General features: G+C 57.5%; 1 protein-coding gene across 2 annotated transcripts in view; it reads right to left on the bottom strand.

Moving 5' to 3' along the window:
- Window positions 1-16,312, bottom strand: part of RASGEF1A (RasGEF domain family member 1A) — a 68,617-nt gene extending 52,305 nt beyond the window's left edge. The window contains exon 1 of one of the 2 annotated variants that reach the window (XM_055118793.1): window positions 16,156-16,312. The gene's annotated coding sequence lies outside the window, so the exon portion shown is untranslated. The remainder of the gene's footprint in view (window positions 1-16,155) is intronic. The other variant, XM_055118795.1, reaches the window with a different exon arrangement.
- Between the last annotated feature and the right edge of the window lie 430 nt (window positions 16,313-16,742).

Here is a 16,742-nt window from a genome sequence, read left to right as displayed (position 1 = left end):
GCAAGGAGCCTGTAACAACATCTTAGTAATCCCTCATGCAAGGACTTAATGCCCCCATGGTGAGCGACAACAACGCACACTCATCTTCTTCTAAGGAAACAGTTTGTGATCGTTCTGTTTGCAATTTATTGGTAACACGCAATTAAATTAATGATTGTGGGCCTGCTAGCTAGGGGGGTAGGGACACGGAGACAATGGTGGAGGGAGGGAAGGTGACAGTGGTGGTGGGGTTGGTGTTCGGCTACTGAATGCCTGGAACAAGTCATCAGCAGCAACTTTGTAACCAACGGTGTTTCAATAAAGTGTAGGCGTGGGGGGAGGGGGACCCCAAGAGTCAGCTTCCAAGTTTCCAAGATGAGCAAGTACTGGGGGTCTGACTCATCAGTGCTCAGAGTTCTAAGCACAGCAACAACTGAGGCTCCTGTGAGCTGAGTTGGGGTGCTGGATGGGGACAGCCAGGGAGGCCAGGGAGGTGAGCACCCCTGCGTTCTAGCCCTGGGCCAGTTACTTCAGTGCCCACTGAGGCTTTTTGGTGACGTCTCTGGTCAGAGCCCCTGAGGGTCACTCATGAATGCTGTCGGGCCCATCAGAGATTTGTCCCACGGGACCCTGTGACTGAAGCTAAGAATCAGCTGGGTGCACCTGCCCGCACCCCAGAAAGGAAGGTTCTGAGTTGCTCTGCCCTGCTGCCGCGCCTTTGGGGCCAGACCCAGGCCCAGGCCGGGCCCGCAGTGAGATGAACGCCCAGGTCCCGCCTCCAGTTGACGCTTGGACTCAGCGCCGTGTGTGGGTTTGGCATCCAGCAGTGCTTAGCGGGATCAGAACGGCAGGTTGTCCTCTGGGAAGGTTCCAGAAGCCAGAGGAAGGCGCTTCCCCTTGGCCCAGCCTGAACTCCCTGGGGCTGACTGCTTACGCGTGAGAAGCGGTTCTCAGACTCCATGGACCCGAATCCCCTGGAAGCCTTTTGTAAAATGCTCACTGTGGCCCCTCTCCAGCATCAGCGGGCAGGGTAGGGCTGACAACCTCCATTTCTAACTTGGTCCCAGGGGGCTGCTGGCGCTGGGACATCAGAGGCCCCCCGTGTGAAATCTGAGCAGAAGGAGAGATTCCACGAGGGCAGATGCTGGGGCGTCCTGCCCGCCCACCTGAGCCCACCAGGCCCGCTGGTGGCTGCAGTATTGACAGGGCCCAGGCTGGGCAGAGCTGAGCATTGAAGGTTCAGGTGGAGGGACCGCCAGCCTGGAGGAGGGGCCCTCACTTCCCCTCTGGTCCAGCACCGCCACCTGGGCTTGGACAGAGTCCAGGAAGCCGCAGGAAACCCACTTCCTTCCTCCCCAAGTGTGCTCCTGCCTCTGTCCATCACTATCCATCCTTGTCCATCACTGACCACTCTCCTCAATGCTTCACCACCGGGGACTCCCCTGGGCCCCCACTTGACAGAGATGCTACCCCTGGACACACTTCTTGGGTCACCCCCAGTACAATATAAAATCAATGGGTTTTGAGCCTGGGGACTTCAGGGAGGCAGCCCCTCCCTGTTCATTCATCCAACAGATACTGACTAGAAGCCCCCGAGAAGATCTGTCCAGGAGCTCCAGCTAGTGTGGAGGGACCAGCCTACCCGGACCCTCATCCTTTATCACCACCATCACACACCCCCTCTCCACACCCCACCCCACCCCCCCAGAGCCAAGCACTGAGGCAGAGCGAAGCATATGTGCCTGGGCAGGAGGGTCTCGGAGGAAGCCAGTGGGCCACCACAGCTAAGGGGTTCTTCCTGCCAATAAAGCCAGAGGCCCACCCCTGCCCACAGTGCACCCACTTGAGGCCCCATCAGACCCCAAAAGCAGGCAAAGCAGGATCCAAGCAGAGCTCCTATTCCCCAAAGTCAGCAAGGACGGGGCTGGGGATAGTGCTGTGGCAGCAAGGACCTAGGAGGGCCCCCCCAGTCCCCTCATGCCCCTCCCAACCCTGCAGTGGAAGTAGGAGCTGGGGCCTGGACTGGCTCCAGTGGCCTTGCCCTTCCCATGCCCCTCCATGTGCAGGTCTTCAGGCCCTCACTGTGTTCCCCAATCTGGTCCCAGGGGAGTCCCACCTCCCCACCACCACTCCCCTACAGCGCTTTGGGTCCAGCTCCTCCTGCTTAGAACTCGGGGTTCCCCTGTCTGATGTCTCCTAAGGTTCTCAGCCATGCAAAGGTACCCCTTGGTTTGCACACTGAGCTCGTGGGGGCCTTCAGCTTCCCGTCCCACCCTCCTTCCTGATGACAGCGCAGACAAGAGCCTGATGCTCTTCTCCCATGTCCCAAGCAGGCCCTGCCCCAAGCATGCTCCCCACCAGCCCCCGACATGTGCAGGCAGGGCCACGACAGGATCTGGCATCCTAGGGGTGTAACCCCCCAAAACTTCAGGACTGACTGGAATGCATCCCCCAGGTGCTGCCTCATACCAGGAAACAGTCAGCCATGGCACCAACCCCACAGAGGCCGGCAAGTGCCCTGCTCCTGAGAGCAGCATGAGAGCACAGGGAGAGCAGGGAGAAGGCACCTGGTGGGCACACACGGGACCAGCACACGCAGCAAAGCTCAGAGAGACACATGTGGTGGGGGGAGGGGTTGGGGGGGAAAAATAGAATGAACACAACACGTATCTGGCTTTGTGCAGTAAATATTTGGGGTGACCAAAAGCCCTGGTTGAAAAGAGCACATCGTGAAGCTGAAGCGATCACTTGGCTGACCCGGGTTCGATTCCCAGCATCCCATATGGTCCCCCAGCACCACCAGGAGCAATTCCTGAGTACAGAGCCCGGAGTAACCCCTGTGCATTGCCGGGTGTGACCCAAAAAGCAAAATAAAATAAAATAAAATAAAAAATAAAGGAAATGGGGGCTGGAGTGATAGCACAGCGGGTAGGGCGTTTGCCTTGCACGCGGCCGACCCGGGTTCAAATCCCAGCATCCCATATGGTCCCCTGAGCACCGCCAGGAGTAATTCCTGAGTGCAGAGCCAGGAGTAACCCCTGTGCATCGCCGGGTGTGACCCAAAAAAAAAAAAGCAAAAAAAAAAATAATAATAAAGGAAATGCCGGCAGGGAAGGTGTTGGCTAACGGGCAGAGCAAGGCAGACAGACAGATCTCAGATACTCCCAGACAGCGCCAAGAAGCATTTGCCTGGCGGTGCTTGGAGAATCATATGGGATGCCAGAGATCCAACAGGCTGGAGGCACTTTTGATAAAGGTTGGGGGGTTGTGGGAAGAACCAGCTCTGATTAAAGAGGCTGGAGAGGACCTGAGGACCAAGGCCACACTCTGAGTTTCTCGGCTCACCAGTTTTACAAACCAATGGCAAAAAAAGAAAAAAAAAGACATTTTCAGGACAATTAAGCAAAACTGAGTATGCGCTCTGAGCTAGATATAGCTAGGAATTACTTTTGGCTCTAAGTGTGATAATGACCCTGTGATTTTGTTTGAAAATGACCTTGTTTGCTTTAGACATCCACACCCAGAGTGCAGAAGAGAAGACTACTTAGGTCAGGGATTTTATTTAATTCCCTAGGCCCAAGGGAAAAATAAGAGAAGAAAGGAAGGAAAGAAGGAGAAAGAAGCACGAGTAAGGGAGTGAGAAGGTAAAGTCTTGACTGCTGAGCCTGTCAGAGAGCACATGGGAGTCCGTGATTCTGTTCTCTTCACCTCCCAGTGCGTTTGAAAAATTTTACAATAAAACTTTAATTTAAAATATGGGGGGCCATAAAGATAGATCCAGTGGGTAGGGTGCTTGCTTTGTATGCAGCTGACCCAGGGCTGACACCAGCATGTACAGTCCCCGGAGCCTCGCCAGGAGGGATTCTTGGGCACAGAGCCAGAAGTAAGACCTCAGCACCACTGGGTATAGCCCAAAAACCAAACAAACAAATAAATTATAGTCTCCACACATGAAGATAGTCAAAATCAGCGAAGTATGGAAAGGAAGTCAGAGCAAAGAAAATATAGAAATACTCCAACACGTGGAGCAGCTTAGTATATGATAAGTGTATACATACTGTACTGATAAATGTATATGTACACAGTGTATGTACTGATAGTACAAATCTGTGAAGAGAAGGCAATTATTTAATAAGAGTAGAGCCAGGAGTAAACCATGAGTAAACCAAGGGTGACCCAAAAACCAAAACAATTTTAAAAATAAAAAAATAACTGGTGTCAAGTAAGTAGCCATCTGGGGGGGGAAGAATTAAATTGGAGGGGCTGGAGAGATTACAGAAATTAAGGCACTTGCCTTGCATGAGGCCAACACCTGATTTGATTCTCAAAACAGCATACTGTTCCCTGAGCCCTGAGCACACAGTAAGAAGCCCTGAACAAAGAAAAGATGATGAAGAAAAAAAGCATTAGGTCAGTGTCCCAATAGATGGAGTGGGCACTCACATTTGGAACCCCAAGCCGACGAGATACAAGCTGCTGCCTAACAGTTTCTGAGCAGGAAAGGCCTTTCTATTGGTTTGAAACCGAAGAAGATACTGATAAGCAGACATTTTTTTTCTCTATAGGAGCAGTAATTTCATGGGATATAAACCTAAATAATTACAAAATCCCCAAACTATTTTTGACATGATTATAGCTGCAACCCCATGAGTGAACTCAAGGATATCAGCTGAATGAAGTCAATGAGAAAGGGTGCAGGGCCAGAGCTACAGAACATTGGGGAGGGCGTTTGCCTTGCATGCAGTCAGCCCAGGTTCTATCCCCAACATCCCATATGGTCCCTCAAGCACCACCAGTAGTAATTCCTGACTGCAGAGCCAGGAGTAAACCCTGAGCATCACCAGGTGTGGCCCAAAAACAAAAAGAAAGAAAGGGATAAGCATAAAATGATCTCTCTCACATGTGGGACCTAAAGTTACACAACAAGTTATGGAGGGAGGTTGAGAGGAGCATTGGGGTCCTTGGGGGAGAGGGGTGGATACATTGGTGATGGATGTGGTATTGGAATTATGTGCATGGGAAACCAATAACAGTATTGTAAATCAGAGAACCTCAATAAAAACTGAAAAAAGGAAAGAGAGTGGCAAAAGTCATAACAAGCAAAGTGAAAAATACCATAAACTGGGGAAGGAATTTTCAACTCATACTACAAAGCATCACTTTCTTTAATATACAAAGCTCCTATGAGTCAATGAAAAATACTGTCAACCAACAGAAAGATGGTTCATAAAACAAATACCCGTTTACAGGAAAGAGAATAGAGATGGGCTATAAAAATATAAAAATATCTTGTTCACAATAAAAGAAATGCTAACTGGACCCAGAGGGAGAGTATAGTGGGTAAGGTGCTTGCCTTCCACACAGGGTTCGATCAGGATTCAATCCCCAGCACCCCATACGGTGTCCCACTAAGGAATCCTGTAGTAACCCCTGGGTACTTCCTGGTGTAACCTAAAACTGGGGGTGGAAGAATTTTACTAAAATTTCAAGGAGTCACCTCTTCTCTCCTGCCAGATTGGAAAGGACCAGGGGGTGCCAAGAAACAGGTGCTCACAAGCATCAGTCATGGAGTGTGAGCTAGCACAGCTACAGAGCGTTTGGCAAAATCTATGAAAAGCACAAATGCTCCTCCACTACACCTTATGATTCTGCCCCTGTGTACCTGCCTACAAATGGACTCACATGTATATGCAAAACGGTGTCTGTGCAAGCGACCACAGAGCGTAGCTGAATGGTGCTGCCTTCCCATTCGGGGGAAAACATACAAGTGTTCAATAGAGCAAGGCTGCTCTTTGCCCCCTGAGACACACATACACACACACACACACACACACACACACACACACACACACACACGTAAAGTCCTGCGGATATTCGGATATTTGCAAAAGAAAAAAACAAAAAGCCAAGTAAATCCAGGGCCTTGGCCCAGAGGTGCTGAAAGCTGACTGGAATAGGAAATCACAGAACTTCTAAGGTAGCCTCACTCCTCTCTCAGAGCAAACCACACCCAGATGTGGGGTGTCCCCTGAGATAGCATGAGGCCCCTAAGCCCCCTGACTCAAGTTATAAATGTCATCCACTCCCCTACTCCCCCAGCTCTTGGCATTTCCGGACACTTGAGCATGCACTGACCTTTGACCTTCTTTGGCCAGGAATGGCCCCAGTCACTCCATTCTTATAGAATGTCCCTGAACCACAGGGTGGTCCAGAGAGGCCCATTCGCACCCTGGGGCCCTGAGGCCAGGCCTGGGGACCCTGAATCAAACCACCATTGAGGAATGGAGACATGGATGTGACATTCTTATAGGTGTCCCTGTCCTTTCCTTTCGCTGCTGCTGTAGTGACGGCCAGGGTCAAAAACATTTGGCTGAGGGGCTGGAGCTATAGCACAGCGGGCAGGGCATTTAACTTGCACGCAGCCAAACTGGGTTTGATTCCCAGCATCCCATGTGGTCCCCCGAGCACCGCTAGGAGTAATTCCTGAGTGCAAAGCCAGGAGTAACCCCTGTGCATTACTGGGTGTGACCTCACACACACACACACACACACACACACACACACACACACAAAAAAAAAAACATTTGGCAGAAATGCCCCCAATACCTCCATATGTTGCAGCCTGGAAAAGGGCAGGGGAGCCCTGGCAGATGTGATGGGGCCACACTCAGGACCTAGGATGGAAGAGAATTGAGCTCTCAATCTTCTGACTGAACAGCAGGAGCTGGACCACATCTGGGGCCCCCAACCTCTCTTCTAAACGGAAGGGGCCACACTCCTCCTCCACTTACTCGTGGCCTGTTAAGTTCATTCTCTATTTTTGCATTTTGGCTGCAGGCCCGAAGCCCGCAGGCACTCCACACACACCTCCGCGGGGTGTAGATGGGGCTGATGCCCTGCCCTGTGGTGGAGGCAGGCGGGTCTAGCTTTGGTCTGACCTGCCACTGATCAGGATTCTTCCTGCAAGACCCAGATCACTGGACAGGGGTCCCTTTCCAAGCCTACCAGGGCCCCCTGTGTTGACCCAGCCCCTCAGGTGTCCTGAGCTGTGCTCTCTGCTCTCCCCAGCCCCCTTTCCTCGGTGGCCACAGGCTCGGCCTGCAGCAGCGTCCTATGAAATGACTTTGCCCTGCCCAGGTGGGGACGGACAGGGTGCTGGACAGTAATGGGTTCCAGTGTCGTCGGCACCTTCCCTGTGTGAAGCAGACCTGGGACACATACACACACACACACACACATACATTATATATATATACACATACACACACTGTACACACACTTCATATACATACACACTACACAAATACTGTATGTTCACGCACTGTGCACACATACTATATACACACACTGTATACACACATCCTGTACACACTGTATACACACAATATACACACACTGTACACACACTATATGCACACTGTATACACATTGTATACACACTCTGTACACACACACTGTACACACAGACTGTATACATACACTGTATATACACACTGTACACACACAGTACACGAAGACTGTACACACACACACACACACACACACACACACTGTCATTTCCCTGCACCAGCTCCAGCTTCTGTCACTGGAGACAATGCTTATGAAAGGCCTCGTCACAGCAATGAAAGGCCTGACTACAATGAGCACCCTGAACCCTCTTGCCCAAGAGTCCCTGCTAGCCTGGGGAGTGGGGTGCAGCACTCAGGACTCAGGCCCAGTGCACAGCACACCCCAGTTCCATACACAGGCATGAGGGCGGAGGGCACCACACAGGGACGGGGCTGCCATGGGGCCCCAGAGGTCTGCGCAGCACTCTCTGAGAGAACAGCCTCGGAGGAAATCACAGCCCACAGGGGTGCTGAGAGCTGCTGGCAGGTGGGGAGGCAGCGGGCATTCACAGGGTGGTCCAGAGAGGCCCATTCGCACCCTGGGGCCCTGAGGCCAGGCCTGGGGACCCTGAATCAAACCACCATTGAGGAATGGAGACATGGATGTGACCCTCATTGAATGGTCTCAGCACCATCTGAGCCAATGGGAGTGGGGGTGCAGAGTCCTGAAGCAGGATTCAGTTCCTGTGGGGGTCAAGACACTCTCCTGGGGGAAAGGTTTTTCTCTCTTGGCCCTTCCTTTTGCCGGCGGCAGTGTGGTGACCGCCATCTTCTAAGGTCCACTACAGAGAGGTATGAGCTTGCAGTGATGCAACTTCTGGCAGAAATTTCTCTGGACTTAATTAATAAAATACCAAAAATCCAAAACTGCGCAGCCACTGTCACAGCCGTGTGACCTCATAGGCTCTTTATTCTCAGCAATGGAAAACAAATTATCAAATTGATGCCTTTTCGGCAGGTCTGATTGTTGGGGGGAAATTCCAAATAATAATAGTGAGTTTCTGTTGAAATATTGAATGTAATCAAAGTAAAGAGAAAGTAAAGTGAAAATCATCAGCCACACAGACGGGGTGTGGGGGTGGGATGGGAGGTATACTGGGGTTCTTGGGGTGGAACATGTGCACTGGTGAAGGGATGGGTGTTTGAGCATTGTATGACTGAGACTTAAACCTGAAAGCTTTGTAACTTTTTGCATGGTGATTCAATAAAAATTTTTTTTAATTTTTTAAAAAAAGACACCCTTCTGGGGGTGAGGTCAGGGCTTTTTTCACCACCCTCTCAGACCTGTCCTGTGCTCATCCTTCAGGGCCCACCTGGTGAACAGCACCCTCAGCGCATGTGGGGTCTGAACCCAAGGCACTTCCTGTGGGTGAGGCTGAGGCCATCCCAGTTATCAGGGCAGGTCCCCAATGGAGAGCAGGGTTGAGGGACGCGAGTGCCCCCATTAGAGGGCTCAGGCTGGTGTCCATCTCCTTAGGAGTCATAGCGACAGTAGGGGCTGGGGTCAGCTGGACCTGCACCCCAAGCCTCACACTGCAGCCTCCCCTGGGGTGCATAGGAGCAGCCCTTCCTGTAACTCCCAGTGAGTCAGCTTCTGTCCTCAGCGGGCGCCCTGAGGACAGGGTTCCAGTATCATCTGTGCTAGAACCTTCCATAGACTGCAAGGCTGAGGCTACAGATGAAGGAAATGAGAAGGGGCCTCCCCAGCCCTGCAGCAAGAACCTGGATCCTGGCCAGCCCATCACGCTCCTCACCGTGCGTCAGGCTCCACCAATGCCAGGCCCCAGGTTAGAGTGGCAGGTGTCCACTCTGATGCCCAGGCCGCTGGCTGAGGCCTCTTAGCTCTCTGCTTTGCCACAGTGCTGGACCCACACACTGGGCTTTAACACTGGAGCTCGAGTAATGAATTCTGCTGGGGAAGAGAACCAGTTAGTTCCCAGAGAGGCTTCTGGACGCAGCCTGAAGTGCCTCGGGGACATGCAGCGCCTCCTCGACAGTCCGGTGTGGTGGCTCAGCTTTATTCCCACAGACCCAGGGCACCTGGCAGCTGAGGGAGAGACTGTTCCTGGGAGGAAGGGGCACCGTGTGGAGCATCGAGGAAGAAAAGCTCCAAGTATGTGATGGGAAAAGCCAGGAGAGCAGAAAGGAGAGGCAGGAGGTTGGGAGGAATCCAGCTGGCTGGGGACTGACTGAGGAGCACAGATGTCCCGGCACCCAGAGGCCCACCAGGTGTGGGCCGGGCTCCTGGACCAGGTGCTCTCCCCAGTCCGGCCACTGCCACACCACGCTGACTTGCACCAACTGCCCTCTGGGCCTGCCTCTCCATTCCTGGCTGTCTCTCCAGGCTGACCCTGAGTCGGACTATGAAGCCAGGAAGAAATGATGGGCCTCCTGCTGCAGACCAGGAGTCAGGGGCCGCACTGGCCTGCAGGCTGAGGGTCCTCACCCCATTGGCCTTATGAGCCTGAGGCGGGGACACACTCAATCTGGTCTTCTCTGCCATCCAGCCAGAGCTGACAACCACAATGGTCGCTCCATCCTTCTCTGTATAACAGAGAGACCAGAGCAGCCCTCGGCTCCCCCAAGGCCCGGCAGTGAGCTGCGTAAAGTCGTGGACACGAGATGGCATCTCGAGGAAGATGAGATGAAGACCAGCTGGCCGGTGGTGTGTGAGCCAGACGACAGGGAAGCTCCTGTACCCCACCACCTGGCTACTGGCCGCCTGCTCCACGACACCTATGCCCGGGTCCCTGGTTACAGGCAGAGGCAAGGAGGCCGCACCCCCAGAACATGGCCTCTCCAGACAAAGTCCTCTGGCCCCAACCCACCAGGATCCCTCACTGTCATTTGGTCATTTAATCCCATTATCACCCCATTGCCATTGTGCTTTCTTACTGGCCTACTCACTAGGCTTTACATTTTCAAGTCTCAAACTTGTTTTGGAGTCTGTTTTTCGTTCGTATTTCTCATAGCACTGTAGGCAGAAGGTCTGGTCTGAATCAGTGTTTCAGTGAGATTCCCTCGGAGGAGTCTCTGGCTGCTGGCAGGAAATTCTCACCCACCTTCTGACTGGCATCTGCTGCCTCCTCCCTATAGGTCATTGAGCACTCAGGGTGCTCCACCAGAAGGGGCGTGCCCGGCTCCAACACCCTCTTGGAAGTCACTGGGATTGTCTTGCACCCTGGCCAGCCCTGCTCCCTGGTACCTCACCCCCTTATAAGGTTCTTTGCTGGCCCAGCAGGGGGGCCTCCCAGGAAGGATCCAGGTGCCCACAGGACCCCCCCAACCCCCAGAGCTGGTGCTCACAGGGTTCTTGACCTGGGTGGGGTGAATCCAACAACTAGGCCAGAGGGTGGCGGGGCTCAGGGCCTGGGGAGTCCTGTCCTGTGCGAGGCTGAGAGAAGGGCCTTGACTGTGATGGGATGCGGGGAGGACTCTCCACAGGCCCGGACCGCCTGTGACCACCCAACAGTCTGCACAGTTTAGAGCAGCTGCCAGGTGCCAAGTGACGAACTCTGAAAGGCTTCTGAATTTCCCAAGAAACACACGCGCTCCTCGTATGAGGGTGTCTCCAATTCCAACACTCGAACCCCAGCAGCTCGACACTCATCCCCATTCCTGCCCTCCTGCCCGCACCCCCAACTCTGAAGGCAGAGCCTGGGTCCAGTGGCCAGGGCCAACCCTCCCTGCCGGCCTAGCCTGGACGCCTGGCTGGGGCTTAGGGTCCTGCTGGCACTTCACTTCCTCAAGATCCTTCCTGGGGGGCACCCAGAGAGCAGGCTCAGAGTTCCCAGGCGAAGGGCCTTCAGGGAGGTCCCAGGGAGACGTCAGGGCCCCACAATTGGGTTTCACCAGTGACAAACTCTGGCTCTTCCTCTGGGAAGAGTCTCAGGGTGCTGGACTGGGTGGGCACGTCCCAGCCACACCTCACTCTGGATTCCCTGCCTCACCCCCACTCTGCGGGCCAGAGAGTTGCTAGCGAGGAGCCTCTCCCAACCTCAGGATGAGGCGTCACTCAGAAGACTGGAGGCTCCCGGACAGACATCTAAGGTGGGGCTGGGCACCAGAAGCCCTGGGGACAGGAAAGAGGAGGAGGAGGGAGGGGTTCGGGTGCCACCCAGGCAGCCTCAGTGGGGGCGGGGAAGCAGGTCTCACTTAATAAACCGTCAGAACGCCTGCACCCCCTTGCCCAGCCCCCTCAGCTTCTGGGCGAGCCAGCCTCCTCCACGGAAGCGACTCTTTGTTAACAGCGTTGCCATGGCAACGGGATCCAGGGAGAACTCTCTCTTCAAGGTAGAGTCTGAGGGTGACACTTGGAGGAGCGGAAGTGGTGACAACAGGCCAGGGCCTGGCCTCCGGGCCCCACCCCCGCCGCTCCTCTCCGACAAGGCCGGTCCCCAGGGACTGCACCCCCTTCGCCTGTGACTCTGTCCCCCTCCCTGCTCCCTGAAGGGGACAGCCACCCAGCCCTGGCCCTGCACCTTTCTGCCCCATCACGCACATGGCTCCTGACTTGCCTACACGGCCCATGGCCCTCGGCCTGATCCACGGCCACCATGTTGGAGTTGAGTGGCCAGGCCTTGGCTGGGCTCCCTCCCAGTGCCAGACAGACCAGTACTCAGGGAAGGGTGCGAAAGCCAGGGCACCCCTGCCCAAGACACACCCAGGGAAGGCTGGGAACAACCAGGTGGGCAGGAACAGAGGAGGGGGTGGAAGAGAGATGGGGCGAGGCGGGTACAGAATAATGAGTGGCAGAGGTATAGGGGAGCCACCAAAGGCCCCCCCCCCCCCCGCTCATGGGCAGCCCGGGTGTGGCCAGTGATGCTGGTGGGCTGCCTGTGGGGCACCGGGGCGGTGTCCGGCATCCCGGGCTTGACTGCGACAGGGCAGAGGACAGGCCACGCTGACACTCTGCAGGAGGGAACAGAAGCCATGGCTGAGGGGGACAGAGGGTGCGGGTGCCAGCCAGGAGGGATGGGGACACTGGATGGCCAGGACAGGAAGGTGAGTGAGAGGACGTGGTCTGGGTGGGGGCCACACCCCAGAAACAGGGCAGGAGCCCCTGTGGGGCTGGAGCTGGTCTCTGCAGACCATCTCCCTGCAGTGAAGGGGGTGCCAGATTGAAGGGGGCTGGGTGAGTGGGAAGTGAGGAAGTGGGGTGAGCAAGCTGAGAACAGGGCTTCAAAGTCAGCAGGCAGGGGAGGGGAGGAGGGCGCAAAAGAGCCAGAGAGGAAGCCGCGGAGCTGGAGAGGAGGTCACTGTGCTTCTGCCGGGCAGGCAGCGCAGCCACTTCACCTCAGAGGCCAGGAGACAGGGACCCTGCGCCATGAGGAAGTGTGACGAAGTGCCCAGGGCTCTCCCTGTCACCCCCATGGCTGGCTCTCAGTCCCACAAGCTGACCTGCATGTCCCTCTCGGAAAGTCGCGGCCTCTGCTCTCCCCTGGCCCCCAGCCCCTACAGGAGGGTCACAGGCAGACCCAAGCAGGTTCTCAGGGGGTCTAGGGGAGAGGCTCTGCTCTCTGTAGGAACCCCAGGTGCCAGCCTGTCAAGTGAGGTGCCAGGAGCTTCCCAGGACGGATCCTGGGGTGTTGCCCAGAACCGTGCTCTTGGGCCCTTTGGGAAAGCTTTTCTAGAGGGGAGTGAGGCCCCTAGAGCCGCTTCACTGTGGACCCTCAGAGAGGGCAGCTACAGCAGCACCCCTGCCTGGCCCGCAGCACGCTGTGCAGCCCAAGGGAGCCCCTTTGTTGGCTCCCTCTGCCAAGCCTCTGCCCCATCATGCACATGGCTCCCGACTTGCTGACACGGCCCACGGCACTTGGCCTGATCCACGCCCACGGCCACCATGTTGGAGTTGAGTGTCTGGTTGGGCCCATAGGCCAGGCCTTGGCTGGGCTCCCTCCCAGCGCCAGACAGACCAGTACTCAGGGGAAGGGTGCGAGAGCCAGGGCACCCGTGCCCGAGACACACCCAGGCAAGGCTCTGCCTCTGCCCCGCCCAGGTGAGCCCCACTCCTCTGTCCCAGGACATGCTTTAGGTTTTCCCATGACCCTTCCCTGGTGTCTGCAACCCCCTCGTCCTCCTCCAGGGAGGCTAGACTGGGGACCTCCCACCCCCAGCATGGGGACATTGGGCATGGAGAGCCAAGCCAGGACATGTCAGGTGTCCTCTTGGCCACCCCTATCCCAAGGTTCCCTGCTCTGAAAGGGGGGAGGCACAAGAATGGGTGCTTGCTCTGAAAGGGGGGCTGAGTGAACCCCTCCCAAACCTCCTCAGGTTGAGGGTGCCTGGACAGGAGGCCAGTGGGGGTCAGCAGCCCTTCCCCAAGCCGCAGGCCCCTGCAGTTTCCCTGCCAAAGGCACTTGATGATGTGAAGCCTCGCCCCTGCCTCAGCCTCGGATTCTGCCTGCAAGCAGTGTTGCTAAGTAAACAGTCAGCCGCGGGAGGGAGGTGGGCAACGGAGGGCAAAGGCAGAAGCCAGCGGCAGCCCGAGTGGGTGGGAGACGCAGGAGGCAGATCTCAGCTCAGCATCTGAAAGCTCCCTGAGAAAAACAGCTCAAGCATCCACGGGAGGCCAGCGGGGCTGGAGCAGATGGCCTCAAGCAAGGGAGGGGGCAGGAAGGGAGGCAGCTCAGCAGGGGCCACAGGAGGCCAGGACCCGCCCGGGGGCCACACTGAGGCAAGGCCACCAAGACCCTGGACCCTCCTCAACTGCCCCTGAGGGGCCAGGGCTCAGAGGACTGTCTTCTGGGCTAAAGCCACCCACAAAAGTCACAGACTTCAACCAGCCAGCTCACCTATCCCCTCAGTAGGTTGTGCTTCGACCTCCACCCTGACCCCGCCCCCCGGACCCCCGCCTGGACCTCTCTAGGTATCTATCTGACCAGTGTGGCTTCTGCTTAGAGACGGGAATCTGCAGTGAAAACACTCGAGGCCAGTCACAGTCATCTCTCTCCCAGTTTGCTCCATTATTCTACAAGTGGGGGAGACAGGTGTGCTGGCCGGCCCTCAGCCTCGCAGGGCGCCCAGCCCCTCCCCGGAATCCCAGCCTGCAGTTTCACTCCTCTGGGGGGGACCTGCCCAGGCCCCTCCCACTGACGAGGGCCCCAGTGCGGGATATGCCCTCTCCCAGCTGCTGGCCTGGCTGGGGTCTGCCCGTTCCTCCCGCTGCAGCCTCCCTGCCTGCAGTTGCTAAGTTACACCAAACCCCTGCGCGCAGTGTGAGCTGCTCCATTTCCACAAGCTGCCAGGTGGAAGGGAACCATCGGGCTGGCAGTTCCAGGATGCCCCTCCACCCCCACACACAGAGGAGGAAGCAAAGTCACTGGCAGGCTTTCTGCCCTCAGGGCATACCTGGGGACGCTAGCTTGTGCTTCCCAAACCCAGAACTGTGAGCAAGGGCACCCCGCTTCACCAAGCTGCCCTCCGAGAGGATCCGCGGGAGGCTCCCCAGCGTGCAGCCTCTTCTCAGGTCCTGCTGTTACCCCGCACACAGCAGATGGCTGTTGGTCACTCTGACCCAGGCCCCTAAGAGCAAAGAGAGGCTGGGAAGCTGAGAAGCCCCTGGCCACCCAGGTCCACTATGTCCACTGGGGCTGCACCTCCTCCTCCTGTTTGGGTCGGGGCTCCAAGGGCAAGTGTCCTGGGGGAAGGCCCTCAGAAGTCACTGAAACCATGTTGTCGCTCTCCATCTGGGGAAACCGAGTCTGGGGTGCAGGTGCCTGCAGTTTGCCCACCTCTCTGCAGTCCAGACCTATGGGATCCCAGTTCCCAGCAGGAGCTGCGGCTCTGCTCCAGGCTTCTGCCAGGGAAGGGCAGGGCCTGGTCACAGTAGAGAACGGGAAGGCAAGACTGTCTAGGGGGAGATGAGACCCTAAAGGGGACGCAGACCAGCACCCCGGTGGTCCCCCTACTGCAAGCCAGCCTGACTATGTCCTGGGCTGTTGGGTCAGGTGCCATCTTGCCCCACAGGGAGAGAGCAGCATGATAGGGGTGATGAGGATGGACTAAGGGGAGCGCTGGGCTTTCGGCAGGAAGGAGGGGGCGCGGCCACCGCCACCTCTCGGCCCCCCACCCCTCCAGGCTTCCAAGTAAATAAGGCCCCCGCTCCTGTGAAGAGATGCTTAGACAGCAGTTACACACACACACACACACACACACACACACACACACACACACACACACACACACACCAGCTTCACCTGCACAAGACCACGGTCCTTCAAATGACCCTTGCCCACGGTGCCAGTGCGGGCATCTCTCGCTAACCCTCGCTCCTCAAACGCTGGGCTCACGCACTCCTTCCTCCCCGCCCCCCCCCCCCCCCAGCAAGGACGTGCGAAGCCACCGCGGGGCCCCGGAACGCAGACAAGCAAATGGAAACTTCCAACTGCGCAGCCCCGAGCTGCTCGGGTTCCCCAGCCTCCCGTCCCCCCACGCCAGGCCCGGGTCAGCGATCCCACGAGCCGGTGCCCACGCCCGCCGGCCCAATGCGCTCCCGCCACGCCCAGGCCGCGCCCGCTCAGCGGGGGACCCTGCAGGGGCGGGAGACCCGGCGCGGGGAGGTGGCTGGGGGTCCCGGCGCCCCGCAGCCCGGGGCGGAGTTCTCGGCAACTCCGCGCGCCTCCGCCACCCGGCGCCCGGAGCCAGCGCCCCGGCCCCACGACGGCCGCACCGGGCGGGACCCTGGGCCGCCGCTCGCCCCGCCCTGCCCACGCCCGCCACCGGAGGGGACAGCCCGCAGCCTCGCCGGGGAGGAACCGAGGCGCGGGGCGCCGGCGGCCGCTCCTACCTCGCTCCGGGCCGGCGTCGCTCCCGCGCAGCCCTCGCGCCGCAGTCGGGCCCCGAGCAGCGCGCGGCCGGCGCCGGCGGCGGCTCATGCTCGGAGCCGGGGCCCGCGGCACCCGCCCACCCGCGGCCGCCCCCGCGCTGCGCCAGCTGCGGGCAGAGCGGCTCCCTCCGCAGCCGGGGCCGGGGAGCGCGAGCGAGCGCGGAGCGAGCGCGGGGCGGGCACGGAGCGGGCACGGAGCGGGCACGGAGCGGGCGGGCGCGAGAGCGCGGGGAGCGGGCGGGCGCTGGCCGAGGGTGCCGGGAAACACCGGGCGCCGGAGCGGGCTCGCGGGAGAGGGGGTGCGGGACCCCGCTCCGACAGGGGGCACGGGGCTGGGCGCGCGGGGCGGGAGCGCCGAGAGGGACAGCGCTGAGCCGAGGTGCCCGCGGAGGTGGAGCGCTAGGGAGGAAACCGAGCGCAGAGCGCGCGCGCCAGGCTCTCCGGGTTTTTTGTTGTTTTTTTTAAAAAAAAGAAAAAAAAAAGGATAGGGCCACAAACACCCTCCCCCGCCCTCCAAAGTGATGGGGCCACCCCCTGTGAAAGACCTT

The sequence above is a fragment of the Sorex araneus genome, chromosome 11 (genome assembly GCF_027595985.1).
Source record: "Sorex araneus isolate mSorAra2 chromosome 11, mSorAra2.pri, whole genome shotgun sequence".
Taxonomy (NCBI): Eukaryota; Metazoa; Chordata; class Mammalia; order Eulipotyphla; family Soricidae; genus Sorex; species Sorex araneus.
The sequence above is the reverse complement of the archived record's forward strand: the minus strand, read 5'-3'. Positions and strand labels throughout refer to the sequence as shown.